The sequence below is a fragment of the Triticum aestivum genome, unplaced genomic scaffold (assembly GCF_018294505.1).
Source record: "Triticum aestivum cultivar Chinese Spring unplaced genomic scaffold, IWGSC CS RefSeq v2.1 scaffold20189, whole genome shotgun sequence".
In the NCBI taxonomy this organism is placed as follows: Eukaryota; Viridiplantae; Streptophyta; class Magnoliopsida; order Poales; family Poaceae; genus Triticum; species Triticum aestivum.
The window spans coordinates 34,330-59,120 of NW_025228374.1; the positions used below are offsets into that span (position 1 = coordinate 34,330).

General features: G+C 50.6%; 33 non-coding genes and 1 pseudogene across 33 annotated transcripts; all 34 read right to left on the minus strand.

Moving 5' to 3' along the window:
- Positions 1-10,882: 10,882 nt before the first annotated feature.
- On the minus strand, positions 10,883-11,001 carry LOC123174083 (uncharacterized; annotated as a pseudogene).
- Positions 11,002-11,298: 297 nt separating this feature from the next.
- LOC123174091 (5S ribosomal RNA) lies at positions 11,299-11,417 on the minus strand. The gene has a single exon (XR_006486766.1). It is a non-coding gene; the product is annotated as a 5S ribosomal RNA (ribosomal RNA).
- Positions 11,418-11,714: 297 nt separating this feature from the next.
- On the minus strand, positions 11,715-11,833 carry LOC123174092 (5S ribosomal RNA). The gene has a single exon (XR_006486767.1). It is a non-coding gene; the product is annotated as a 5S ribosomal RNA (ribosomal RNA).
- Positions 11,834-12,130: 297 nt separating this feature from the next.
- LOC123174093 (5S ribosomal RNA) lies at positions 12,131-12,249 on the minus strand. The gene has a single exon (XR_006486768.1). It is a non-coding gene; the product is annotated as a 5S ribosomal RNA (ribosomal RNA).
- Positions 12,250-12,546: 297 nt separating this feature from the next.
- Positions 12,547-12,665, minus strand: LOC123174094 (5S ribosomal RNA). Its single transcript, XR_006486769.1, has one exon. It is a non-coding gene; the product is annotated as a 5S ribosomal RNA (ribosomal RNA).
- A 297-nt stretch (positions 12,666-12,962) lies between these two features.
- Positions 12,963-13,081, minus strand: LOC123174096 (5S ribosomal RNA). The gene has a single exon (XR_006486770.1). It is a non-coding gene; the product is annotated as a 5S ribosomal RNA (ribosomal RNA).
- A 297-nt stretch (positions 13,082-13,378) lies between these two features.
- LOC123174019 (5S ribosomal RNA) lies at positions 13,379-13,497 on the minus strand. The gene has a single exon (XR_006486699.1). It is a non-coding gene; the product is annotated as a 5S ribosomal RNA (ribosomal RNA).
- Positions 13,498-13,794: 297 nt separating this feature from the next.
- Positions 13,795-13,913, minus strand: LOC123174055 (5S ribosomal RNA). The gene has a single exon (XR_006486732.1). It is a non-coding gene; the product is annotated as a 5S ribosomal RNA (ribosomal RNA).
- Positions 13,914-14,210: 297 nt separating this feature from the next.
- LOC123174124 (5S ribosomal RNA) lies at positions 14,211-14,329 on the minus strand. The gene has a single exon (XR_006486797.1). It is a non-coding gene; the product is annotated as a 5S ribosomal RNA (ribosomal RNA).
- A 297-nt stretch (positions 14,330-14,626) lies between these two features.
- Positions 14,627-14,745, minus strand: LOC123174117 (5S ribosomal RNA). Its single transcript, XR_006486790.1, has one exon. It is a non-coding gene; the product is annotated as a 5S ribosomal RNA (ribosomal RNA).
- A 297-nt stretch (positions 14,746-15,042) lies between these two features.
- Positions 15,043-15,161, minus strand: LOC123174054 (5S ribosomal RNA). The gene has a single exon (XR_006486731.1). It is a non-coding gene; the product is annotated as a 5S ribosomal RNA (ribosomal RNA).
- A 297-nt stretch (positions 15,162-15,458) lies between these two features.
- On the minus strand, positions 15,459-15,577 carry LOC123174069 (5S ribosomal RNA). The gene has a single exon (XR_006486746.1). It is a non-coding gene; the product is annotated as a 5S ribosomal RNA (ribosomal RNA).
- A 297-nt stretch (positions 15,578-15,874) lies between these two features.
- LOC123174024 (5S ribosomal RNA) lies at positions 15,875-15,993 on the minus strand. The gene has a single exon (XR_006486703.1). It is a non-coding gene; the product is annotated as a 5S ribosomal RNA (ribosomal RNA).
- Positions 15,994-16,290: 297 nt separating this feature from the next.
- On the minus strand, positions 16,291-16,409 carry LOC123174056 (5S ribosomal RNA). Its single transcript, XR_006486733.1, has one exon. It is a non-coding gene; the product is annotated as a 5S ribosomal RNA (ribosomal RNA).
- A 297-nt stretch (positions 16,410-16,706) lies between these two features.
- On the minus strand, positions 16,707-16,826 carry LOC123174070 (5S ribosomal RNA). Its single transcript, XR_006486747.1, has one exon. It is a non-coding gene; the product is annotated as a 5S ribosomal RNA (ribosomal RNA).
- Positions 16,827-17,123: 297 nt separating this feature from the next.
- Positions 17,124-17,242, minus strand: LOC123174097 (5S ribosomal RNA). Its single transcript, XR_006486771.1, has one exon. It is a non-coding gene; the product is annotated as a 5S ribosomal RNA (ribosomal RNA).
- A 297-nt stretch (positions 17,243-17,539) lies between these two features.
- Positions 17,540-17,658, minus strand: LOC123174098 (5S ribosomal RNA). The gene has a single exon (XR_006486772.1). It is a non-coding gene; the product is annotated as a 5S ribosomal RNA (ribosomal RNA).
- Positions 17,659-17,955: 297 nt separating this feature from the next.
- On the minus strand, positions 17,956-18,074 carry LOC123174099 (5S ribosomal RNA). Its single transcript, XR_006486773.1, has one exon. It is a non-coding gene; the product is annotated as a 5S ribosomal RNA (ribosomal RNA).
- A 297-nt stretch (positions 18,075-18,371) lies between these two features.
- On the minus strand, positions 18,372-18,490 carry LOC123174101 (5S ribosomal RNA). The gene has a single exon (XR_006486775.1). It is a non-coding gene; the product is annotated as a 5S ribosomal RNA (ribosomal RNA).
- Positions 18,491-18,787: 297 nt separating this feature from the next.
- On the minus strand, positions 18,788-18,907 carry LOC123174078 (5S ribosomal RNA). Its single transcript, XR_006486755.1, has one exon. It is a non-coding gene; the product is annotated as a 5S ribosomal RNA (ribosomal RNA).
- Positions 18,908-19,204: 297 nt separating this feature from the next.
- On the minus strand, positions 19,205-19,323 carry LOC123174102 (5S ribosomal RNA). The gene has a single exon (XR_006486776.1). It is a non-coding gene; the product is annotated as a 5S ribosomal RNA (ribosomal RNA).
- A 297-nt stretch (positions 19,324-19,620) lies between these two features.
- On the minus strand, positions 19,621-19,739 carry LOC123174057 (5S ribosomal RNA). The gene has a single exon (XR_006486735.1). It is a non-coding gene; the product is annotated as a 5S ribosomal RNA (ribosomal RNA).
- A 297-nt stretch (positions 19,740-20,036) lies between these two features.
- Positions 20,037-20,156, minus strand: LOC123174071 (5S ribosomal RNA). The gene has a single exon (XR_006486748.1). It is a non-coding gene; the product is annotated as a 5S ribosomal RNA (ribosomal RNA).
- Positions 20,157-20,453: 297 nt separating this feature from the next.
- Positions 20,454-20,572, minus strand: LOC123174033 (5S ribosomal RNA). Its single transcript, XR_006486712.1, has one exon. It is a non-coding gene; the product is annotated as a 5S ribosomal RNA (ribosomal RNA).
- Positions 20,573-20,869: 297 nt separating this feature from the next.
- LOC123174051 (5S ribosomal RNA) lies at positions 20,870-20,988 on the minus strand. Its single transcript, XR_006486729.1, has one exon. It is a non-coding gene; the product is annotated as a 5S ribosomal RNA (ribosomal RNA).
- Positions 20,989-21,285: 297 nt separating this feature from the next.
- On the minus strand, positions 21,286-21,404 carry LOC123174103 (5S ribosomal RNA). Its single transcript, XR_006486777.1, has one exon. It is a non-coding gene; the product is annotated as a 5S ribosomal RNA (ribosomal RNA).
- Positions 21,405-21,701: 297 nt separating this feature from the next.
- Positions 21,702-21,820, minus strand: LOC123174121 (5S ribosomal RNA). The gene has a single exon (XR_006486794.1). It is a non-coding gene; the product is annotated as a 5S ribosomal RNA (ribosomal RNA).
- Positions 21,821-22,117: 297 nt separating this feature from the next.
- Positions 22,118-22,237, minus strand: LOC123174073 (5S ribosomal RNA). The gene has a single exon (XR_006486750.1). It is a non-coding gene; the product is annotated as a 5S ribosomal RNA (ribosomal RNA).
- Positions 22,238-22,534: 297 nt separating this feature from the next.
- LOC123174015 (5S ribosomal RNA) lies at positions 22,535-22,653 on the minus strand. Its single transcript, XR_006486695.1, has one exon. It is a non-coding gene; the product is annotated as a 5S ribosomal RNA (ribosomal RNA).
- A 297-nt stretch (positions 22,654-22,950) lies between these two features.
- LOC123174104 (5S ribosomal RNA) lies at positions 22,951-23,069 on the minus strand. Its single transcript, XR_006486778.1, has one exon. It is a non-coding gene; the product is annotated as a 5S ribosomal RNA (ribosomal RNA).
- Positions 23,070-23,366: 297 nt separating this feature from the next.
- On the minus strand, positions 23,367-23,485 carry LOC123174105 (5S ribosomal RNA). The gene has a single exon (XR_006486779.1). It is a non-coding gene; the product is annotated as a 5S ribosomal RNA (ribosomal RNA).
- A 297-nt stretch (positions 23,486-23,782) lies between these two features.
- LOC123174106 (5S ribosomal RNA) lies at positions 23,783-23,901 on the minus strand. Its single transcript, XR_006486780.1, has one exon. It is a non-coding gene; the product is annotated as a 5S ribosomal RNA (ribosomal RNA).
- A 297-nt stretch (positions 23,902-24,198) lies between these two features.
- Positions 24,199-24,317, minus strand: LOC123174058 (5S ribosomal RNA). The gene has a single exon (XR_006486736.1). It is a non-coding gene; the product is annotated as a 5S ribosomal RNA (ribosomal RNA).
- Positions 24,318-24,614: 297 nt separating this feature from the next.
- Positions 24,615-24,733, minus strand: LOC123174122 (5S ribosomal RNA). Its single transcript, XR_006486795.1, has one exon. It is a non-coding gene; the product is annotated as a 5S ribosomal RNA (ribosomal RNA).
- Between the last annotated feature and the right edge of the window lie 58 nt (positions 24,734-24,791).

The following is a 24,791-nucleotide window of genomic DNA, read 5'->3' on the forward strand; positions in this document are numbered from 1 at the left end:
GAACGGCGTCGGCGGCTGCGCTCTGCTTCGGGAGAGGGGGCGAGGGAGGCGAAGCAGGGAGAGAGGGAAGAGGTGCACGGGAGAGTGAGGGGGGGGGTCAGGGGGATCGGGACGGCCTGCAGAAGTCGTCCACGCGGCCAGGAGCTCGTCGGCAAGCAGGAGGTGGCCGCGCGGCCGTGCGCGTGCGAGCACGCAGCAGCTTCGGGGCGAGGGGAGGAAGACGACGGAGGGCTGCAGTGGTGGGCTGGGCCGCCTGCTGGCTGGGCCGGCCAGCTGGCTGGGCCGCACAGGGAGGAGCCCAGGTAAGCTTCTCCTTTTATTTATTTTTGTTTTTCTAATTTCTGACATTTGTTTTGATTTAAATAAAATATTAAATCATTTTATTATCTTATGCCAATTTTTGCAGGAGCTAGATATATTATTCCAGAGCTCCCCAACAGGTGGCATAATTTTTGGACATATATTAATATATATAACTAATATATTTCCAATGCAAATATTTATGCATTAATTCCAGATGCCCAAAATAAATACCTATGAGCTCTTAAAAATATTGGTTTGATTTTTATCTCTGTCCAATATTTTCAGAGAGCAACATGAGCATTTTCTTGGACCCTTTTGGAGAAGTTTTTATTTGGGTCATTTTCAAAAATGATTCTGAGGGTTTCACAAATCCCCATTTCAAAATTAAATGGAATTTTAAACATGATGCACACACTCTGATGCATGACTAGCTAGGGTGTGACAACTCACCCCCACTCAAAAGAATCTCGTCCCGAGATTTGGGTTCCTCCGGGAAGAAGGCGGGATACTCGAGTCGAAGACGATCCTCCCTTTCCCAAGTTGCTTCATCCTCAGAATGGTGCGACCATTGAACTTTGAGAAACTTGATATTATGACGTCGGGTGGTACGTTCGGCTTGATCGAGGATACGAATGGGGTACTCTCGATATGTAAGATTATCTTGGAGATCAAGCGTTTCGTGGTCCACTCCACGGATAGGATCCGAGAAGCAACGCCTGAGTTGAGAAACGTGGAAGACATCGTGGACTCTGGAGAGGTGCGGGGGTAGTTCCAACTGGTAGGCAACTTCTCCTCGTTTGGCAAGAATGCGAAAAGGTCCAATGTAACGAGGAGCCAATTTGCCTTTGATACCGAAACGATGGGTTCCCTTCAGAGGGGTGACCCGAAGATAAGCCTTCTCGTCAACCTCGAAAGTCATAGCCTTATGTTTTCGGTCATATTGACTCTTTTGACGAGATTGGGCTGTTTTCAACTTTTCACGAACGATACGAACTTGTTCTTCTGCTTCCTGAATCATATCCGGGCCAAAGAATTGTCTTTCCCCGGTCTCTGACCAGTTAAGGGGTGTTCGCCACCGTCGTCCATAGAGAACTTCAAAAGGGGCTTTACCCAAGCTAGACTGATAGCTGTTGTTGTAAGCGAATTCGGCAAATGGAAGGCACTTCTCCCAGTCCATTCCGAATGAGATAACAGAGGCTCGAAGCATGTCTTCTAGAATCTGGTTGACGCGTTCCACTTGACCACTCGACTGAGGGTGGAAAGCGGTGCTAAAGGAGAGACGGGTCCACATAGCATTTTGAAAACTTTCCCAAAATCGAGAGGTGAAAAGACTTCCTCGATCCGAGTTAATTTCCAAAGGAACACCATGGAGGGACACTACACGGGAGATGTATAAGTCTGCCAATTGACTAGCGGTTATACTCTCACGAACAGGTAGGAAATGGGCTACTTTGGAAAGACGATCGACAACGACGAAGATAGCATTATTCCCTCTGTTGGTCCTGGGAAAACCGGTAATGAAATCCATACCAATTTTATCCCATTTCCATTCAGGAATAGCTAAGGGTTGAAGGGTGCCAGCAGGCCGTTGATGCTCTGCTTTTACACGACGACAGACGTCGCAATTTGCAATATACTGAGCAATTTCTCTCTTCATCCTAGTCCACCAGAACCTCTGGCGTAGGTCCTGATACATCTTAGTACTACCGGGATGAATGGTGAGAGGAGATTCATGAGCTTCCTTAAGGATTAATCGCCTCAGGTTTCGCACTTTGGGAACCACTAGTCGATCCCCGAAGTATACGACCCCTTGATCATTAATGGAGAAGCAATTCGCAATTCCTTTCTGAATGTTTCTCTTGATGCGGGAGATTCCTGGATCTACCTTCTGTGCTTTGATAATCTGATCCGTAAGGGTAGGTTTTGCCACCAAGGTGGAAAGAAAACCTTGAGGAACAATGTGAAGGTTAAGCTTCCGAAATTCCTTATGGAGAAGTGGTTGACTTTGTTGTAACATCAGGTTGTTACAATAAGATTTACGACTTAGCGCATCAGCCATGACGTTGGCTTTCCCTGGGGTGTAGGTTATTCCTAAGTCGAAGTCTATGATCAACTCAACCCAACGTCTTTGCCTGAGATTCAGATCCGGTTGGGTGAAGATGTACTTCAGACTTTGGTGATCAGTGAATATTTCGCAACGGTTACCGAGGAGGTAATGTCGCCAGGTCTTGAGTGCATAGACTACGGCTGCAAGCTCTAGTTTATGAGTAGGATAATTCTCCTCATGTGGGTGCAATTGCCGTGAAGCGTAGGCAATTACGTGTCGATCTTGCATGAGAATGCAACCTAGTCCTTGTCGCGAGGCGTCGCAGTAGATAACAAAGTCCTTGGAGAAGTCTGGCGGTACCAGTACGGGAGCAGAAGTCAGGCGTCTTTTCAGTTCCTGAAAGCTGTTCTCACATTGTGGAGTCCATTCGAACTTCTTATCTTTCTTGAGGAGTTCGGTTAGAGGTTTGGCAACTTTGGAGAAGTTTTCGACGAAGCGACGGCAATAGCTCGCTAAGCCCAGAAAACTCCGAACTTGCTTGACCGATTCAGGTGGAGTCCAATTAAGGACGGCTTGAACTCGCTCAGGGTTAACAGCAATACCTTTACCAGATATTACATGACCCAGATAGGTCACTTCTGACAACCAGAATTCACATTTAGAAAATTTGGCATAAAGGCGATGCTCTCGAAGTTTCTTCAACACTAGCCTTAGATGTTCGGCATGTTCTTCCTCGTTCTTGGAGTAGATGAGTATATCATCGAGGTAAACCACGACGAATTTATCCAAATACTCCATGAAGATTGAGTTCATTAACCGAGAAAAAGTGGCTGGAGCGTTGGTTAATCCGAAGGACATGACGGTGTACTCGTATTGGCCATAACGAGTAACAAAGGCCGTTTTAGGAATGTCCCCGTTTCTGATTTTGATTTGATGGTAGCCCAACCTCAAATCCATCTTGGAGAAGACTGAGGATCCAGCGAGCTGATCATAAAGGTCGTTGATCCTGGGGAGCGGATATTTGTTCTTGATTGTGACCAAATTGACAGGTCGGTAATCTACAACCATCCGGTCCGTACCATCCTTCTTCTTGACGAATAGGACGGGGCAAGCCCACGGAGATGAACTAGGGCGGATGAAACCCTTTTTCAAGGACTCATCGAGTTGTTTCTTAAGCTCGGCTAGTTCTAGTGGTGCCATCTTATAAGGTCTTCTAGCAATCGGAACGGTTCTTGGAATGAGGTCTATTACGAACTCAACATCCCTGTCAGGTGGAACACCTGGCAATTCCTCTGGGAAGACATCCGGGAAGTCACGGACTACCGGAACGTCCTCAAGATCTGGCAAAGGGCTGGCGTTAAGAGAATATAATTGTCGCTTGGCTATTCGGGTTAAGACATTGACTATCTTGCCCGAAGGGTGAGTGAGTTGAACAGTCCTAGAGAAGCAATCAATTTGGGCATGATGAGCCGACATCCAGTCCATACCCAGAATGATATTAATATCTGAAGATTTAAGGGCTATCAAAGACGCGAGGAAAACAAGTCTGTCGACTTGGATTTCATTTCCATGGCTTACTCTAGAAGTTTGCCATTTGGATCCCGGAGTTTGAATTACCATACAGGTTGGCATATCACCGAATGCGACGTTATGCAAACGAGCATAATTTTTGGATATAAAAGAATGAGAGGCTCCTGTATCGAAAAGAACAGATGCCGGGTGGCAATTAACAAGAAGCGTACCGAGAACGACGTTGGGATCCTCTTGAGCTTCTTCGGCAGAGATACAGTTGACATGGCCACGTGAGGCGGTGACCGGCTTGGCGTGGAACACTTTCCCTGTCGGCTTGCCACGGCCAACAGCTTTAGCAGACTGGTTGGGGTTGGTCTGGGGACACTCACGCATATAGTGGCCAGCTTCCCCACACTTGAAACAAGTCACGGAATTGGTACGTGGAGGAGCATTGTTGGCTGGACCCCCATAGGGCTTGGCCGGTGCAGACTATTGAACAGGGCGAGGCGCCTGGAAAGATGGCCTCGGTGTGAACCTGGGTGGCAGGGCGGTGTTGGGCACCCACACGCGGCGCTTCTGAGGACCAGCACCGGATGAGGAACCCATGTCACGGCCATGCTTGCGTGTTGCGTCATAGTCAGTCTGACCCGTTTCAGCACTGATGGCTTTGTTGACAAGTTTCTGAAAAGTTGTGCACTCATGCAGACGGAGGTCACGGCGAAGCTCAGGACTAAGTCCCTTACGGAACCTTGCCTGCTTCTTGGCGTCAGTAGAAACTTCCTCGGATGCATATCGTGCGAGGTTACCAAACTCCCTGCTATAAGCATCCACAGAGAGTCGGCCTTGGGTGAAACTGCAAAATTCCTCACGTTTACGGTCCATGAGACCCTCCGGAATGTGATGTTCACGGAAAGCCTCGCTGAATTCAGCCCAAGTAGTGACATGGCCTGCTGGGCGCATAGCTCCATAATTCTCCCACCATAGACTGGCAGGGCCTTCAAGATGATATGCAGCAAAGGTGACCTTGTCAGCCTCCGCTACCAGCGCGGAACGCAGTTTGTGAGAGATACTGCGAAGCCAGTCATCAGCGTCGAGAGGCTCGACGGAGTGGTGGAACGTGGGTGGATGTAATTTGATAAAATCACTGAGTGACACCACGTTAGTCCTCTGATGGTGTGCTGTGTTCTGTTCAATACGCTCCAACAAACGGTTGGTCTCCCGCTTGTTTCTCTCAGCTTCCATCATAACCTCGGCTAGGGAAGGAGGATGAGGCAGATTTGCATCCCTGACTTCACTGCCTTCGGCCTGCTCTTGAGGAGCAGGGTTAGTGCGCGTGTTGACCATCCTAGGTAAACAAGACAATGATTTAGTCAGGATGATAAAATTCCGACATAGGATAAAAATGTAAGGAATAACTCGAAATGCAAGATGATCATCCGTATGACATGGTAAATACAGAAACTGCTTCTTTATTCCATCGTCATACACACCATACAGGGTTTAGTACAAGACCAAACAAAGTACTATTACGGTGAAAAGAGGATTACATCTCATCGGAGGCATTCCAAGCTCCTATACATTATTTTTCTACTCCTCCGGAAAGAGTACAAACTAGGTCATATCCCACGAGTCACGCGGGACGATAGATGACACAGCTAGTGCGAACTAGTGATACTACCACTAACTCAGACCGATCCGTAGTAGTCCTTGTAGAAGTCACCTCCATAGCCTGGAAGCTCAACATGATCATCCGGAAACAGACGATCTCGCGGAGCTTGTGGACCATAGGGGCTAGGATGAGGTCTTGGACCAACAGACGGTGGCCTGCGGGGACCGCGAGGTGGGGTGATGCCTCCTACATCACGCCAACCCATCACGTCTGGCAGAGCAGATCTCACAGGATAGAGATCGCGCATATCCGAATATCCAGCTTGCACTGCCGGTGCAAACCGAGTCAATGTGGCCCAGTGGTCAGCACGGGTATTGAAGAGCTCTAACCTCAAGGCCCGATTTTCACGGTCCTTATCCTCGAGCATCTCAGCAGTGGTGCGAGTCCGTGAATCCTCCTGAGTGGGGTCAGCATAGATAGCCTGGAGATACCCTTGTGCTCCCGGAAATGATCCTGGCATATACCGGAAATCAGAGTCCCGAAATAGTCCAGATCTGACTCGCATGATGGTCATCATAGAGTAGGCGGCGTCCTGCATAGCCATCTCAATAGTAACCCCGAGTCCATAGGAGCAGTGAAGGGGCTCGGTGGATCCAGGATAAGATGGAAATATCCTGACAGTGCAGAGATACTGGCTTTGATTGAAGTCCCGAAATTGCTCTTCGACCGTGTACTCAGGATACCAGCGGTATCCAGCCTCAGTCATTACCCTGACCAACTTGGCAGTATGGCCGGGTACATCTAGGCATCGAGTCAGGCGAACCACTTGATTGAGGTCGCGAGTGGCCATCTGAAAGCACAATCATAATGCAAAGGCATTAGAATTTCTAGCAAAATTTCGGCAGCATAACAGCTGTAAATGCTCAAGAAGGATTTTGAGACATTTGACAAAGGATTACATACATACTCGACATCATCATATCAAAGTTCTGAATCCATTTTAACAACATAATGTGGTAGTAGAATTGAACTAGGCTTGTATCCATCAAACCTATAAGGTACTACTGATTAGTCACACGTGATCCTGATAGAGAGAATAGATCCTAATTCCTTAACCCCCGGTGGAAGAATAGACTGACTCAGATCAGAATGTTATAAGATAAAGGAGTAAAAGAGCCTTACGTTCCAACCCACAAACAATTCCCCTACATATAACTAAAGAATTTCTAGACTCAACATCGACCAGTTTGGCTTGGAGAACCTACAGGCAGTCCGGCTCTGATACCAACGCTGTCAGGTCCCCGACTCGATGTCACATCGATCTAGCCGGTAACACCTCATATCACTTTGCGGCCTCACGCACGGTATCCCCACGGGTGTCGCCTTACCTTTGCCCGGGACCGTTTGCGCCTTTTGGCTCACGTATATGATAGTGTCGCTAGCATCCATATGATAAGGAGCCCGGGCTGACATGACTAGTCGTAAACCCAAAGTGGCACAGACTTATAGGGACAGGCATCCATGACCCAGCTTCGAACGTGTCGGTCATCAGCAAGTGGGTCCGGGCTGTAGCACTGGGCTAGCAGGACTCCGGTAAACCGGGCTGTAGCGGGCTAACAGGACTCCGGTACTCAAAGCGTGACATTTCCCCGAAGGGACAGACACAGGAACGAAGAAGGACACATGCCGGCCAGCCTAAGTGTTCCAGAGCAGTAGCAAGCTACCATGGCTCAGCGGTAACACTAGGAGACATTTCCCGGTAAGAGAGGCTACTAAGGATAAACAACTAGGTGGTCAGATCCCACACATACCAAGCATTTCAATCATACACACAATATGCTCGATATGTGCAAATACAACGAAGCATCACAACATGACTCTATGGCACAAGTACTTTATTTAAGGCTCAGAGAGCCATACATAACATACACACAGGTACGGGTCTCACGACCCGACATTCAAGTCATACAGTCATACAAACCAGCAGCGGAAGTAACTTGTCTGAGTACAGACAACTAGTAAAATAAAAGAGGCTTGGAAAGCCTAGCTATACTACGGGGTCCTTCACAAGCTCAGGGTCACCACCTGGGCCTTTAGCCTACTCTTTGATGTCAACGTCTACATAGAACCCATCAAAAGGGGTTGCAGCGTCTTCTGTAAAAATGTAAATTATAGCAACATGAGTACAAAGGTACTCAGCAAGACTTACATCAGATCCTACATACATGCATATTATCAAGAAGGGTTGGTGGAGTTATTGCAGCAAGCCAGCTTTGACTCTTGGCTAGACTATCCTACGATACTTCAACTTGAAATGGTTTTGCGCACACGAGTCCACTACTCACCACTTCAATACACTACCGAGGATCCGCCTCCGTCTTCCTACGGAAGAGCCATCCTCGGCACTCACACTTATCTTGAGGCTTTTAGTAGTTTCCATTTACTTGTCTATGAACTGTATAGGCAACCAAGTAGTCCTTTACCGCGGACGCGGCCATTCGAATAGATCATGTTAACCCTGCAGGGGTGTACTTCTTCATACACGCTCTCACCACTTACCGTCGTTTACACGACATGTACTCGGCAACCTTCAAGCGGAAGCCCAACGTGGGTGTCGGCCACGACCTACCTAATCACCTAAGTCCCTAGTCCAGGTTTATCGCCTATTCGGGTTCCATCTATGAGGAGATCCGGCCGAGGTATCGCTCACAGCCCCAAACGATGTGAGCAGGGTTCCCGAGATACCTAACGGGTATTCGGTACACCGTGCCACGTACCTACCGCATCACAGCCCACCCCTACGGTCAGCGCTGTCCACGGCCTCCAGTATACTACAAACACCAGAAACTACTTGCAACTCCTGGACAGAGAACTAGGGTGACCAAGAAGTCGAGAGGGTCCATTGGTTTCGGGCCCAATGCATGGTAGTAGCTGAATCTTAAATCACACATACAGATCTTAGTGCTTCAGGTCGGCTTCAATGAAACAACCCACCATGTACTCCTACATGGCCTCTCATCGATACCTTTACCAAATCATGTTCACCACACCACTCTCATTACCGACATAATCATTTCACTCTAGCCCATCACCCAGATGAACCAGACCTGACACGACTCTAAGCATAGCAGGCATAGCAAGGTAGGAACAACACATACATATGGCTCAATCAACTCCTACACATGCTAGTGGGTTTCATCTAGTTACTGTGGCAATGACAGGTCATGCAGAGGAAATGGGTTCAACTACCGTAGCACACAGCAGTTTGAAACGCGTTGTCTTAATGCAGTAAAAGAGAGCAGGAGCGAGAACATGGGATTGTATCGATATGATCAAATGGTTGGTTGCTTGCCTGATGGTTCGATGCACTGATACGATTCTTTGTTAGGGTAATCACGGTACTCCTCGGAGGCAGAACCTGTCGCAAGGGACACCGATACACAACCATCACCAAACAATGTGCAACAATATGATGCATGCATGAAACATGGCAATATGAGTGTGTTGGGCTAATGCAACTAAAACCAGAAGGGTTTGAACAAATTTGAATCAAAGATTCAAATTTCAAACTCAAACATGGCCTCTTAAAGTGCTTTTCCTTGTTCTGCATTAAACATCAAGTTAACTTGTTTAGTCATGCATGAAAATAGTACAGATGGATAGATTGGATTTTTCTGATCATTTTTCATATATAATTTGTCTGATTTGGAGTTACAGAATAAAAGTTATGAATTTTTGAAGTTTAAATAATATTCTGGAATTTCCTGATTTAAATTAAATCCAGAAATATAAATATTGCGCCAGCATGACGTCAGCATGACGTCAGTGGTCAACTGCGGCTGGCTGGGGTCAAACCTGACGTGTGGGGTCCACACGTCAGTGACAGGGGGGTTTAACAGGGTTAATTTAATCCTAATTAGGAATTAGTGGCGCTGGGGCCCACTGGTCAGTGTCGGGGGGGGGTTAATTAAGCGGTGATTAGCGCTAATCTAACCACCTGGCCGACGGGGCCCACGCGTCAGTGACCCTGGGGGGGGGGTCAAACCCCAGGTCAAACAGGTCAAACCCACCGGCGACATGACGCCGGTGAGGCCCGAGACGGCGGCGCGATGCGGAAACGCGCTACAGGGCACGGGCGAGGCCGTGCTTGGGCTCGTTGGAGAGCCCTTGCTCCCGCGCGTCGAACGGTGGTGGTGGCCGTGCCTGAGGTGGCGGGTATCGACGACGGCGAGCTCGTGAGCGGCGGCCGGAGTTCGGCCAACGGCGGGTTAGGCGATGCAGGTCGCTAGGGGAGGCGTTGGTGCGTGCTACGTGCTCCTGGTGAGGTGTGGAGCACGATGGTGTGCTCGGCTTCGAGCTACAACGGCTCCAGCCACGGCGGCGACGAGGCACGGCGGCGGCGAGCTTCGGAGCTCAAGGGGACGGCAACTACAGGATGCTAGGGACGACGGGGCAAGGGGGAATCGGGTCAGCGGCTCACCGCGGAGCTGCAGGGATGGTTAGCGGGCTCGGGGACGTCCGGTAGCTCTTGAATCGACGGCGACGATCTCCGGTGGCCGAGGAGGGGAACGGCGACATGGGCGGCGATGCAGGGCTTCCGGAGGCCCGTGGATCGATGGGAAGGAAGAGGGGGTCGAGGCGGAGCCTCTGGGCTAGTCGGGGGAGCGAGGGAAGGGCGGTGGCTGCAGCTACGGTGAACGGCGTCGGCGGCTGCGCGCTGCTTCGGGAGAGGGGGCGAGGGAGGCGAAGCAGGGAGAGAGGGAAGAGGTGCACGGGAGAGTGAGGGGGGGTCAGGGGGATGGGACGGCCTGCGGAAGTCGTCCACGCGGCGAGGAGCTCGTCGGCAAGCAGGAGGTGGCCGCGCGGCCGTGCGCGTGCGAGCACGCAGCAGCTTCGGGGCGAGGGGAGGAAGACGACGGAGGGCTGAAGTGGTGGGCTGGGCCGCCTGCTGGCTGGGCCGGCCAGCTGGCTGGGCCGCACAGGGAGGAGCCCAGGTAAGCTTCTCCTTTTATTTATTTTTGTTTTTTTAATTTCTGACATTTGTTTTGATTTATATAAAATATTAAATCATTTTATTATCTTATGCCAATTTTTGCAGGAGCTAGATATATTATTCCAGAGCTCCCCAACAGGTGGCATAATTTTTGGACATATATTAATATATATAACTAATATATTTCCAATGCAAATATTTATGCATTAATTCCAGATGCCCAAAATAAATACCTATGAGCTCTTAAAAATATTGGTTTGATTTTTATCTCTGTTCAATATTTTCAGAGAGCAACATGAGCATTTTCTTGGACCCTTTTGGAGAAGTTTTTATTTGGGTCATTTTCAAAAATGATTCTGAGGGTTTCACAAATCCCCATTTCAAAATTAAATGGAATTTTAAACATGATGCACACACTCTGATGCATGACTAGCTAGGGTGTGACAGTCACCCATCCTAGTACTACTCTCGCCCAAGCACGCTTAACTTCGGAGTTCTGATGGGATCCGGTGCTTTAGTGCTGGTATGATCGCATCCGACATGTTACCCCGGTCTTCGTCCCTTATCCTTGCCCCTCCCAGCTCCACTACAAAGACGATTGTACATTGCTTTGGCCGCTCCCTCTCAACTACGGAGACGAGTTTAACGCGGTTTCCACCCCTCCCTCTCAACCGCACCAGTGCACGCTTGCCGCGCCACAACGCCGACGCTGGACCCGTGAATCGTGAGCACCCAGCTATGACTTACCGCACTCGTGCAAAATAATAAAACACGGTAAATATATTACTTACACGTGCGTTTTGTTTTGCAAGCGGCGCGAAAAAAACTAAAAAGGGAATGCAACACGAGGACTTCCCAGGAGGTCACCCATCCTAGTACTACTCTCGCCCAAGCACGCTTAACTTCGGAGTTCTGATGGGATCCGGTGCTTTAGTGCTGGTATGATCGCATCCGACATGTTACCCCGGTCTTCGTCCCTTATCCTTGCCCCTCCCAGCTCCACTACAAAGACGATTGCACATTGCTTTGGCCGCTCCCTCTCAACTACGGAGACGAGTTTAACGCGGTTTCCACCCCTCCCTCTCAACCGCACCAGTGCACGCTTGCCGCGCCACAACGCCGACGCTGGACCCGTGAATCGTGAGCACCCAGCTATGACTTACCGCACTCGTGCAAAATAATAAAACATGGTAAATATATTACTTACACGTGCGTTTTGTTTTGCAAGCGGCGCGAAAAAAATTAAAAAGGGAATGCAACACGAGGACTTCCCAGGAGGTCACCCATCCTAGTACTACTCTCGCCCAAGCACGCTTAACTTCGGAGTTCTGATGGGATCCGGTGCTTTAGTGCTGGTATGATCGCATCCGACATGTTACCCCGGTCTTCGTCCCTTATCCTTGCCCCTCCCAGCTCCACTACAAAGACGATTGCACATTGCTTTGGCCGCTCCCTCTCAACTACGGAGACGAGTTTAACGCGGTTTCCACCCCTCCCTCTCAACTGCACCAGTGCACGCTTGCCGCGCCACAACGCCGACGCTGGACCCGTGAATCGTGAGCACCCAGCTATGACTTACCGCACTCGTGCAAAATAATAAAACACGGTAAATATATTACTTACACGTGCGTTTTGTTTTGCAAGCGGCGCGAAAAAAATTAAAAAGGGAATGCAACACGAGGACTTCCCAGGAGGTCACCCATCCTAGTACTACTCTCGCCCAAGCACGCTTAACTTCGGAGTTCTGATGGGATCCGGTGCTTTAGTGCTGGTATGATCGCATCCGACATGTTACCCCGGTCTTCGTCCCTTATCCTTGCCCCTCCCAGCTCCACTACAAACACGATTGCACATTGCTTTGGCCGCTCCCTCTCAACTACGGAGACGAGTTTAACGCGGTTTCCACCCCTCCCTCTCAACCGCACCAGTGCACGCTTGCCGCGCCACAACGCCGACGCTGGACCCGTGAATCGTGAGCACCCAGCTATGACTTACCGCACTCGTGCAAAATAATAAAACACGGTAAATATATTACTTACACGTGCGTTTTGTTTTGCAAGCGGCGCGAAAAAAATTAAAAAGGGAATGCAACACGAGGACTTCCCAGGAGGTCACCCATCCTAGTACTACTCTCGCCCAAGCACGCTTAACTTCGGAGTTCTGATGGGATCCGGTGCTTTAGTGCTGGTATGATCGCATCCGACATGTTACCCCGGTCTTCGTCCCTTATCCTTGCCCCTCCCAGCTCCACTACAAAGACGATTGCACATTGCTTTGGCCGCTCCCTCTCAACTACGGAGACGAGTTTAACGCGGTTTCCACCCCTCCCTCTCAACCGCACCAGTGCACGCTTGCCGCGCCACCACGCCGACGCTGGACCCGTGAATCGTGAGCACCCAGCTATGACTTACCGCACTCGTGCAAAATAATAAAACACGGTAAATATATTACTTACACGTGCGTTTTGTTTTGCAAGCGGCGCGAAAAAAATTAAAAAGGGAATGCAACACGAGGACTTCCCAGGAGGTCACCCATCCTAGTACTACTCTCGCCCAAGCACGCTTAACTTCGGAGTTCTGATGGGATCCGGTGCTTTAGTGCTGGTATGATCGCATCCGACATGTTACCCCGGTCTTCGTCCCTTATCCTTGCCCCTCCCAGCTCCACCACAAAGACGATTGTACATTGCTTTGGCCGCTCCCTCTCAACTACGGAGACGAGTTTAACGCGGTTTCCACCCCTCCCTCTCAACCGCACCAGTGCACGCTTGCCGCGCCACAACGCCGACGCTGGACCCGTGAATCGTGAGCACCCAGCTATGACTTACCGCACTCGTGCAAAATAATAAAACACGGTAAATATATTACTTACATGTGCGTTTTGTTTTGCAAGCGGCGCGAAAAAAATTAAAAAGGGAATGCAACACGAGGACTTCCCAGGAGGTCACCCATCCTAGTACTACTCTCGCCCAAGCACGCTTAACTTCGAAGTTCTGATGGGATCCGGTGCTTTAGTGCTGGTATGATCGCATCCGACATGTTACCCCGGTCTTCGTCCCTTATCCTTGCCCCTCCCAGCTCCACTAAAAAGATGATTGTACATTGCTTTGGCCGCTCCCTCTCAACTACAGAGACGAGTTTAACGCGGTTTCCACCCCTCCCTCTCAACCGCACCAGTGCACGCTTGCCGCGCCACAACGCCGACGCTGGACCCGTGAATCGTGAGCACCCAGCTATGACTTACCGCACTCGTGCAAAATAATAAAACACGGTAAATATATTACTTACACGTGCGTTTTGTTTTGCAAGCGGCGCGAAAAAAATTAAAAAGGGAATGCAACACGAGGACTTCCCAGGAGGTCACCCATCCTAGTACTACTCTCGCCCAAGCACGCTTAACTTCAGAGTACTGATGGGATCCGGTGCTTTAGTGCTGGTATGATCGCATCCGACATGTTACCCCGGTCTTCGTCCCTTATCCTTGCCCCTCCCAGCTCCACTACAAAGACGATTGTACATTGCTTTGGCCGCTCCCTCTCAACTACGGAGACGAGTTTAACGCGGTTTCCACCCCTCCCTCTCAACCGCACCAGTGCACGCTTGCCGCGCCACAACGCCGACGCTGGACCCGTGAATCGTGAGCACCCAGCTATGACTTACCACACTCGTGCAAAATAATAAAACACGGTAAATATATTACTTACACGTGCGTTTTGTTATGCAAGCGGCGCGAAAAAATTTAAAAAGGGAATGCAACACGAGGACTTCCCAGGAGGTCACCCATCCTAGTACTACTCTCGCCCAAGCACGCTTAACTTCGGAGTTCTGATGGGATCCGGTGCTTTAGTGCTGGTTTGATCGCATCCGACATGTTACCCCGGTCTTCGTCCCTTATCCTTGCCCCTCCCAGCTCCACTACAAAGACGATTGTACATTGCTTTGGCCGCTCCCTCTCAACTACGGAGACGAGTTTAACGCGGTTTCCACCCCTCCCTCTCAACCGCACCAGTGCACGCTTGCCGCGCCACAACGCCGACGCTGGACCCGTGAATCGTGAGCACCCAGCTATGACTTACCGCACTCGTGCAAAATAATAAAACACGGTAAATATATTACTTACACGTGCGTTTTGTTTTGCAAGCGGCGCGAAAAAAATTAAAAAGGGAATGCAACACGAGGACTTCCCAGGAGGTCACCCATCCTAGTACTACTCTCGCCCAAGCACGCTTAACTTCGGAGTTCCGATGGGATCCGGTGCTTTAGTGCTGGTATGATCGCATCCGACATGTTATCCCGGTCTTCGTCCCTTATCCTTGCCCCTCCCAGCTCCACTACAAAGACGATTGTACATTGCTTTGGCCGCTCCCTCTCAACTACGGAGACGAGTTTAACGCGGTTTCCACCCCTCCCTCTCAACCGCACCAGTGCACGCTTGCCGTGCCACAACGCCGACGCTGGACCCGTGAATCGTGAGCACCCAGCTATGACTTACCGCACTCGTGCAAAATAATAAAACACGGTAAATATATTACTTACACGTGCGTTTTGTTTTGCAAGCGGCGCGAAAAAAATTAAAAAGGGAATGCAACACGAGGACTTCCCAGGAGGTCACCCATCCTAGTACTACTCTCGCCCAAGCACGCTTAACTTCGTAGTTCTGATGGGATCCGGTGCTTTAGTGCTGGTATGATCGCATCCGACATGTTACCCCGGTCTTCGTCCCTTATCCTTGCCCCTCCCAGCTCCACTACAAAGACGATTGCACATTGCTTTGGCCGCTCCCTCTCAACTACGGAGACGAGTTTAACGCGGTTTCCACCCCTCCCTCTCAACCGCACCAGTGCACGCTTGCCGCGCCACAACGCCGACGCTGGACCCGTGAATCGTGAGCACCCAGCTATGACTTACCGCACTCGTGCAAAATAATAAAACACGGTAAATATATTACTTACACGTGCGTTTTGTTTTGCAAGCGGCGCGAAAAAAATTAAAAAGGGAATGCAACACGAGGACTTCCCAGGAGGTCACCCATCCTAGTACTACTCTCGCCCAAGCACGCTTAACTTCGGAGTTCTGATGGGATCCGGTGCTTTAGTGCTGGTATGATCCAATCCGACATGTTACCCCGGTCTTCGTCCCTTATCCTTGCCCCTCCCAGCTCCACTACAAAGACGATTGCACATTGCTTTGGCCGCTCCCTCTCAACTACGGAGACGAGTTTAACGCGGTTTCCACCCCTCCCTCTCAACCGCACCAGTGCACGCTTGCCGCGCCACAACGCCGACGCTGGACCCGTGAATCGTGAGCACCCAGCTATGACTTACCGCACTCGTGCAAAATAATAAAACACGGTAAATATATTACTTACACGTGCGTTTTGTTTTGCAAGCGGCGCGAAAAAAATTAAAAAGGGAATGCAACACGAGGACTTCCCAGGAGGTCACCCATCCTAGTACTACTCTCGCCCAAGCACGCTTAACTTCGGAGTTCTGATAGGATCCGGTGCTTTAGTGCTGGTATGATCGCATCCGACATGTTACCCCGGTCTTCGTCCCTTATCCTTGCCCCTCCCAGCTCCACTACAATGACGATTGTACATTGCTTTGGCCGCTCCCTCTCAACTACGGAGACGAGTTTAACGCGGTTTCCACCCCTCCCTCTCAACCGCACCAGTGCACGCTTGCCGCGCCACAACACCGACGCTGGACCCGTGAATCGTGAGCACCCAGCTATGACTTACCGCACTCGTGCAAAATAATAAAACACGGTAAATATATTACTTACACGTGCGTTTTGTTTTGCAAGCGGCGCGAAAAAAATTAAAAAGGAAATGCAACACAAGGACTTCCCAGGAGGTCACCCATCCTAGTACTACTCTCGCCCAAGCACGCTTAACTTCAGAGTTCTGATGGGATCCGGTGCTTTAGTGCTGGTATGATCGCATCCAACATGTTACCCCGGTCTTCGTCCCTTATCCTTGCCCCTCCCAGCTCCACTACAAAGACGATTGTACATTGCTTTGGCCGCTCCCTCTCAACTACGGAAACGAGTTTAACGCGGTTTCCACCCCTCCCTCTCAACCGCACCAGTGCACGCTTGCCGCGCCACAACGGCGACGCTGGACCCGTGAATCGTGAGCACCCAGCTATGACTTACCGCACTCGTGCAAAATAATAAAACACGGTAAATATATTACTTACACGTGCGTTTTGTTTTGCAAGCGGCGCGAAAAAAATTAAAAAGGGAATGCAACACGAGGACTTCCCAGGAGGTCACCCATCCTAGTACTACTCTCGCCCAAGCACGCTTAACTTCGGAGTTCTAAAATGGATCCGGTGCTTTAGTGCTGGTATGATCGCATCCGACATGTTATCCCGGTCTTCGTCCCTTATCCTTGCCCCTCCCAGCTCCACTACAAAGACGATTGTACATTGCTTTGGCCGCTCCCTCTCAACTACGGAGACGAGTTTAACGCGGTTTCCACCCCTCCCTCTCAACCGCACCAGTGCACGCTTGCCGCGCCACAACGCCGACGCTGGACCCGTGAATCGTGAGCACCCAGCTATGACTTACCGCACTCGTGCAAAATAATAAAACACGGTAAATATATTACTTACACGTGCATTTTGTTTTGCAAGCGGCGCGAAAAAAATTAAAAAGGGAATGCAACACGAGGACTTCCCAGGAGGTCACCCATCCTAGTACTACTCTCGCCCAAGCACGCTTAACTTCGGAGTTCTGATGGGATCCGGTGCTTTAGTGCTGGTATGATCGCATCCGACATGTTACCCCGGTCTTCGTCCCTTATCCTTGCCCCTCCCAGCTCCACTACAAAGACGATTGCACATTGCTTTGGCCGCTCCCTCTCAACTACGGAGACGAGTTTAACGCGGTTTCCAACCCTCCCTCTCAACCGCACCAGTGCACGCTTGCCGCGCCACAACGCCGACGCTGGACCCGTGAATCGTGAGCACCCAGCTATGACTTACCGCACTCGTGCAAAATAATAAAACACGGTAAATATATTACTTACACGTGCGTTTTGTTTTGCAAGCGGCGCGAAAAAAATTAAAAAGGGAATGCAACACGAGGACTTCCCAGGAGGTCACCCATCCTAGTACTACTCTCGCCCAAGCACGCTTAACTTCGGAGTTCTGATGGGATCCGGTGCTTTAGTGCTGGTATGATCGCATCCGACATGTTACCCCGGTCTTCGTCCTTTATCCTTGCCCCTCCCAGCTCCACTACAAAGACGATTGCACATTGCTTTGGCCGCTCCCTCTCAACTACGGAGACGAGTTTAACGCGGTTTCCACCCCTCCCTCTCAACCGCACCAGTGCACGCTTGCCGCGCCACAACGCCGACGCTGGACCCGTGAATCGTGAGCACCCAGCTATGACTTACCGCACTCGTGCAAAATAATAAAACACAGTAAATATATTACTTACACGTGCGTTTTGTTTTGCAAGCGGCGCGAAAAAAATTAAAAAGGGAATGCAACACGAGGACTTCCCAGGAGGTCACCCATCCTAGTACTACTCTCGCCCAAGCACGCTTAACTTCGGAGTTCTGATGGGATCCGGTGCTTTAGTGCTGGTATGATCGCATCCGACATGTTACCCCGGTCTTCGTCCCTTATCCTTGCCCCTCCCAGCTCCACTACAAAGACGATTGCACATTGCTTTGGCCGCTCCCTCTCAACTACGGAGACGAGTTTAACGCGGTTTCCACCCCTCCCTCTCAACTGCACCAGTGCACGCTTGCCGCGCCACAACGCCGACGCTGGACCCGTGAATCGTGAGCACCCAGCTATGACTTACCGCACTCGTGCAAAATAATAAAACACGGTAAATATATTACTTACACGTGCGTTTTGTTTTGCAAGCGGCGCGAAAAAAATTAAAAAGGGAATGCAACACGAGGACTTCCCAGGAGGTCACCCATCCTAGTACTACTCTCGCCCAAGCACGCTTAACTTCGGAGTTCTGATGGGATCCGGTGCTTTAGTGCTGGTATGATCGCATCCGACATGTTACCCAGGTCTTCGTCCCTTATCCTTGCCCCTCCCAGCTCCACTACAAAGACGATTGTACATTGCTTTGGCCGCTCCCTCTCAACTACGGAGACGAGTTTAACGCGGTTTCCACCCCTCCCTCTCAACCGCACCAGTGCACGCTTGCCGCGCCACAACACCGACGCTGGACCCGTGAATCGTGAGCACCCAGCTATGACTTACCGCACTCGTGCAAAATAATAAAACACGGTAAATATATTACTTACACGTGCGTTTTGTTTTGCAAGCGGCGCGAAAAAAATTAAAAAGGAAATGCAACACAAGGACTTCCCAGGAGGTCACCCATCCTAGTACTACTCTCGCCCAAGCACGCTTAACTTTGGAGTTCTAAAATGGATCCGGTGCTTTAGTGCTGGTATGATCGCATCTGACATGTTATCCCGGTCTTCGTCCCTTATCCTTGCCCCTCCCAGCTCCACTACAAAGACGATTGTACATTGCTTTGGCCGCTCCCTCTCAACTACGGAGACGAGTTTAACGCGGTTTCCACCCCTCCCTCTCAACCGCACCAGTGCACGCTTGCCGCGCCACAACGCCGACGCTGGACCCGTGAATCGTGAGCACCCAGCTATGACTTACCGCACTCGTGCAAAATAATAAAACACGGTAAATATATTACTTACACGTGCGTTTTGTTTTGCAAGCGGCGCGAAAAAAATTAAAAAGGGAATGCAACACGAGGACTTCCCAGGAGGTCACCCATCCTAGTACTACTCTCGCCCAAGCACGCTTAACTTCGGAGTTCTGATGGGATCCGGTGCTTTAGTGCTGGTATGATCGCATCCGACATGTTACCCCGGTCTTCGTCCCTTATCCTTGCCCCTCCCAGCTCCACTACAAAGACGATTGTACATTGCTTTGGCCGCTTCCTCTCAACTACGGAGACGAGTTTAACGCGGTTTCCACCCCTCCCTCTCAACCGCACCAGTGCACGCTTGCCGCGCCACAACACCGACGCTGGACCCGTGAATCGTGAGCACCCAGCTATGACTTACCGCACTCGTGCAAAATAATAAAACACGGTAAATATATTACTTACACGTGCGTTTTGTTTTGCAAGCGGCGCGAAAAAAATTAAAAAGGAAATGCAACACAAGGACTTCCCAGGAGGTCACCCATCCTAGTACTACTCTCGCCCAAGCACGCTTAACTTCAGAGTTCTGATGGGATCCGGTGCTTTAGTGCTGGTATGATCGCATCCAACATGTTACCCCGGTCTTCGTCCCTTATCCTTGCCCCTCCCAGCTCCACTACAAAGACGATTGTACATTGCTTTGGCCGCTCCCTCTCAACTACGGAAACGAGTTTAACGCGGTTTCCACCCCTCCCTCTCAACCGCACCAGTGCACGCTTGCCGCGCCACAACGGCGACGCTGGACCCGTGAATCGTGAGCACCCAGCTATGACTTACCGCACTCGTGCAAAATAATAAAACACGGTAAATATATTACTTACACGTGCGTTTTGTTTTGCAAGCGGCGCGAAAAAAATTAAAAAGGGAATGCAACACGAGGACTTCCCAGGAGGTCACCCATCCTAGTACTACTCTCGCCCAAGCACGCTTAACTTCGGAGTTCTAAAATGGATCCGGTGCTTTAGTGCTGGTATGATCGCATCCGACATGTTATCCCGGTCTTCGTCCCTTATCCTTGCCCCTCCCAGCTCCACTACAAAGACGATTGTACATTGCTTTGGCCGCTCCCTCTCAACTACGGAGACGAGTTTAACGCGGTTTCCACCCCTCCCTCTCAACCGCACCAGTGCACGCTTGCCGCGCCACAACGCCGACGCTGGACCCGTGAATCGTGAGCACCCAGCTATGACTTACCGCACTCGTGCAAAATAATAAAACACGGTAAATATATTACTTACACGTGCGTTTTGTTTTGCAAGCGGCGCGAAAAAAATTAAAAAGGGAATGCAACATGAGGACTTCCCAGGAGGTCACCCATCCTAGTACTACTCTCGCCCAAGCACGCTTAACTTCGGAGTTCTGATGGGATCCGGTGCTTTAGTGCTGGTATGATCGCATCCGACATGTTACCCCGGTCTTCGTCCCTTATCCTTGCCCCTCCCAGCTCCACTACAAAGACGATTGCACATTGCTTTGGCCGCTCCCTCTCAACTACGGAGACGAGTTTAACGTGGTTTCCACCCCTCCCTCTCAACCGCACCAGTGCACGCTTGCCGCGCCACAACGCCGACGCTGGACCCGTGAATCGTGAGCACCCAGCTATGACTTACCGCACTCGTGCAAAATAATAAAACACGGTAAATATATTACTTACACGTGCGTTTTGTTTTGCAAGCGGCGCGAAAAAAATTAAAAAGGGAATGCAACACGAGGACTTCCCAGGAGGTCACCCATCCTAGTACTACTCTCGCCCAAGCACGCTTAACTTCAGAGTTCTGATGGGATCCGATGCTTTAGTGCTGGTATGATCGCATCCGACATGTTACCCCGGTCTTCGTCCCTTATCCTTGCCCCTCCCAGCTCCACTACAAAGACGATTGCACATTGCTTTGGCCGCTCCCTCTCAACTACGGAGATGAGTTTAACGCGGTTTCCACCCCTCCCTCTCAACCGCACCAGTGCACGCTTGCCGCGCCACAACGCCGACGCTGGACCCGTGAATCGTGAGCACCCAGCTATGACTTACCGCACTCGTGCAAAATAATAAAACACGGTAAATATATTACTTACACGTGCGTTTTGTTTTGCAAGCGGCGCGAAAAAAATTAAAAAGGGAATGCAACACGAGGACTTCCCAGGAGGTCACCCATCCTAGTACTACTCTCGCCCAAGCACGCTTAACTTCGGAGTTCTGATGGGATCCGGTGCTTTAGTGCTGGTATGATCGCATCCGACATGTTACCCCGGTCTTCGTCCCTTATCCTTGCCCCTCCCAGCTCCACTACAAAGACGATTGCACATTGCTTTGGCCGCTCCCTCTCAACTACGAAGACGAGTTTAACGCGGTTTTCACCCCTCCCTCTCAACCGCACCAGTGCACGCTTGCCGCGCCACAACGCCGACGCTGGGCCCGTGAATCGTGAGCACCCAGCTATGACTTACCGCACTCGTGCAAAATAATAAAACACGGTAAATATATTACTTACACGTGCGTTTTGTTTTGCAAGCGGCGCGAAAAAAATTAAAAAGGGAATGCAACACGAGGACTTCCCAGCAGGTCACCCATCCTAGTACTACTCTCGCCCAAGCACGCTTAACTTCGGAGTTCTGATGGGATCCGGTGCTTTAGTGCTGGTATGATCGCATCCGACATGTTACCCCGGTCTTCGTCCCTTATCCTTGCCCCTCCCAGCTCCACTACAAAGACGATTGCACATTGCTTTGGCCGCTCCCTCTCAACTACGGAGACGAGTTTAACGCGGTTTCCACCCCTCCCTCTCAACCGCACCAGTGCACGCTTGCCGCGCCACAACGCCGATGCTGGACCCGTGAATCGTGAGCACCCAGCTATGACTTACCGCACTCGTGCAAAATAATAAAACACGGTAAATATATTACTTACACGTGCGTTTTGTTTTGCAAGCGGCGCGAAAAAAATTAAAAAGGGAATGCAACACGAGGACTTCCCAGGAGGTCACCCATCCTAGTACTACTCTCGCCCAAGCACGCTTAACTTCGGAGTTCTAAAATGGATCCGGTGCTTTAGTGCTGGTATGATCGCATCCGACATGTTACCCCGGTCTTCGTCCCTTATCCTTGCCCCTCCCAGCTCCACTACAAAGACGATTGTACATTGCTTTGGCCGCTCCCTCTCAACTACGGAGACGAGTTTAACGCGGTTTCCACCCCTCCCTCTCAACCGCACCAGTGCACGCTTGCCGCGCCACAACGCCTACGCTGGACCCGTGAATCGTGAGCACCCAGCTATGACTTACCGCACTCGTGCAAAATAATAAAACACGGTAAATATATTACTTACAGGTGCGTTTTGTTTTGCAAGCGGCGCGAAAAAATTTAAAAAGGGAATGCAACACGAGGACTTCCCAGGAGGTCACCCATCCTAGTACTACTCTCGCCCAAGCACGCTTACCTTCGGAGTTCTGATGGGATCCGGTGCTTTAGTGCTGGTATGATCGCATCCGACATGTTACCCCGGTCTTCGTCCCTTATCCTTGCCCCTCCCAGCTCCACTACAAAGACGATTGTACATTGCTTTGGCCGCTCCCTCTCAACTACGGAGACGAGTTTAACGCGGTTTCCACCCCTCCCTCTCAACCGCACCAGTGCACGCTTGCCGCGCCACAACGCCGACGCTGGACCCGTGAATCGTGAGCACCCAGCTATGACTTACCGCACTCGTGCAAAATAATAAAACACGGTAAATATATTACTTACACGTGCGTTTTGTTTTGCAAGCGGCGCGAAAAAATTTAAAAACGGAATGCAACACGAGGACTTCCCAGGAGGTCACCCATCCTAGTACTACTCTCGCCCAAGCACGCTTAACTTCGGAGTTCTGATGGGATCCGGTGCTTTAGTGCTGGTATGATCGCATCCGACATGTTACCCCGGTCTTCGTCCCTTATCCTTGCCCCACCCAGCTCCACTACAAAGACGATTGTACATTGCTTTGGCCGCTCCCTCTCAACTACGGAGACGAGTTTAACGCGGTTTCCACCCCTCCCTCTCAACCGCACCAGTGCACGCTTGCCGCGCCACAACGCCGACGCTGGACCCGTGAATCGTGAGCACCCAGCTATGACTTACCGCACTCGTGCAAAATAATAAAACACGGTAAATATATTACTTACATGTGCGTTTTGTTTTGCAAGCGGCGCGAAAAAAATTAAAAAGGGAATGCAACACGAGGACTTCCCAGGAGGTCACCCATCCTAGTACTACTCTCGCCCAAGCACGCTTAACTTCGGAGTTCTGATGGGATCCGGTGCTTTAGTGCTGGTATGATCGCATCCGACATGTTACCCCGGTCTTCGTCCCTTATCCTTGCCCCTCCCAGCTCCACTACAAAGACGATTGCACATTGCTTTGGCCGCTCCCTCTCAACTACGGAGACGAGTTTAACGCGGTTTCCAACCCTCCCTCTCAACCGCACCAGTGCACGCTTGCCGCGCCACAACGCCGACGCTGGACCCGTGAATCGTGAGCACCCAGCTATGACTTACCGCACTCGTGCAAAATAATAAAACACGGTAAATATATTACTTACACGTGCGTTTTGTTTTGCAAGCGGCGCGAAAAAAATTAAAAAGGGAATGCAACACGAGGACTTCCCAGGAGGTCACCCATCCTAGTACTACTCTCGCCCAAGCACGCTTAACTTCGGAGTTCTGATGGGATCCGGTGCTTTAGTGCTGGTATGATCGCATCCGACATGTTACCCCGGTCTTCGTCCCTTATCCTTGCCCCTCCCAGCTCCACTACAAAGACGATTGTACATTGCTTTGGCCGCTTCCTCTCAACTACGGAGACGAGTTTAACGCGGTTTCCACCCCTCCCTCTCAACCGCACCAGTGCACGCTTGCCGCGCCACAACACCGACGCTGGACCCGTGAATCGTGAGCACCCAGCTATGACTTACCGCACTCGTGCAAAATAATAAAACACGGTAAATATATTACTTACACGTGCGTTTTGTTTTGCAAGCGGCGCGAAAAAAATTAAAAAGGAAATGCAACACAAGGACTTCCCAGGAGGTCACCCATCCTAGTACTACTCTCGCCCAAGCACGCTTAACTTCAGAGTTCTGATGGGATCCGGTGCTTTAGTGCTGGTATGATCGCATCCAACATGTTACCCCGGTCTTCGTCCCTTATCCTTGCCCCTCCCAGCTCCACTACAAAGACGATTGTACATTGCTTTGGCCGCTCCCTCTCAACTACGGAAACGAGTTTAACGCGGTTTCCACCCCTCCCTCTCAACCGCACCAGTGCACGCTTGCCGCGCCACAACACCGACGCTGGACCCGTGAATCGTGAGCACCCAGCTATGACCTACCGCAGTCGTGCAAAATAATAAAACACGGTAAATATATTACTTACACGTGCGTTTTGTTTTGCCAGCGGCGCGAAAAAAATTAAAAAGGGAATGCAACACGAGGACTTCCCAGGAGGTCACCCATCCTAGTACTACTCTCGCCCAAGCACGCTTAACTTCGGAGTTCTCATGGGATCCGGTGCTTTAGTGCTGGTATGATCGCATCCAACATGTTACCCCGGTCTTCGTCCCTTATCCTTGCCCCTCCCAGCTCCACTACAAAGA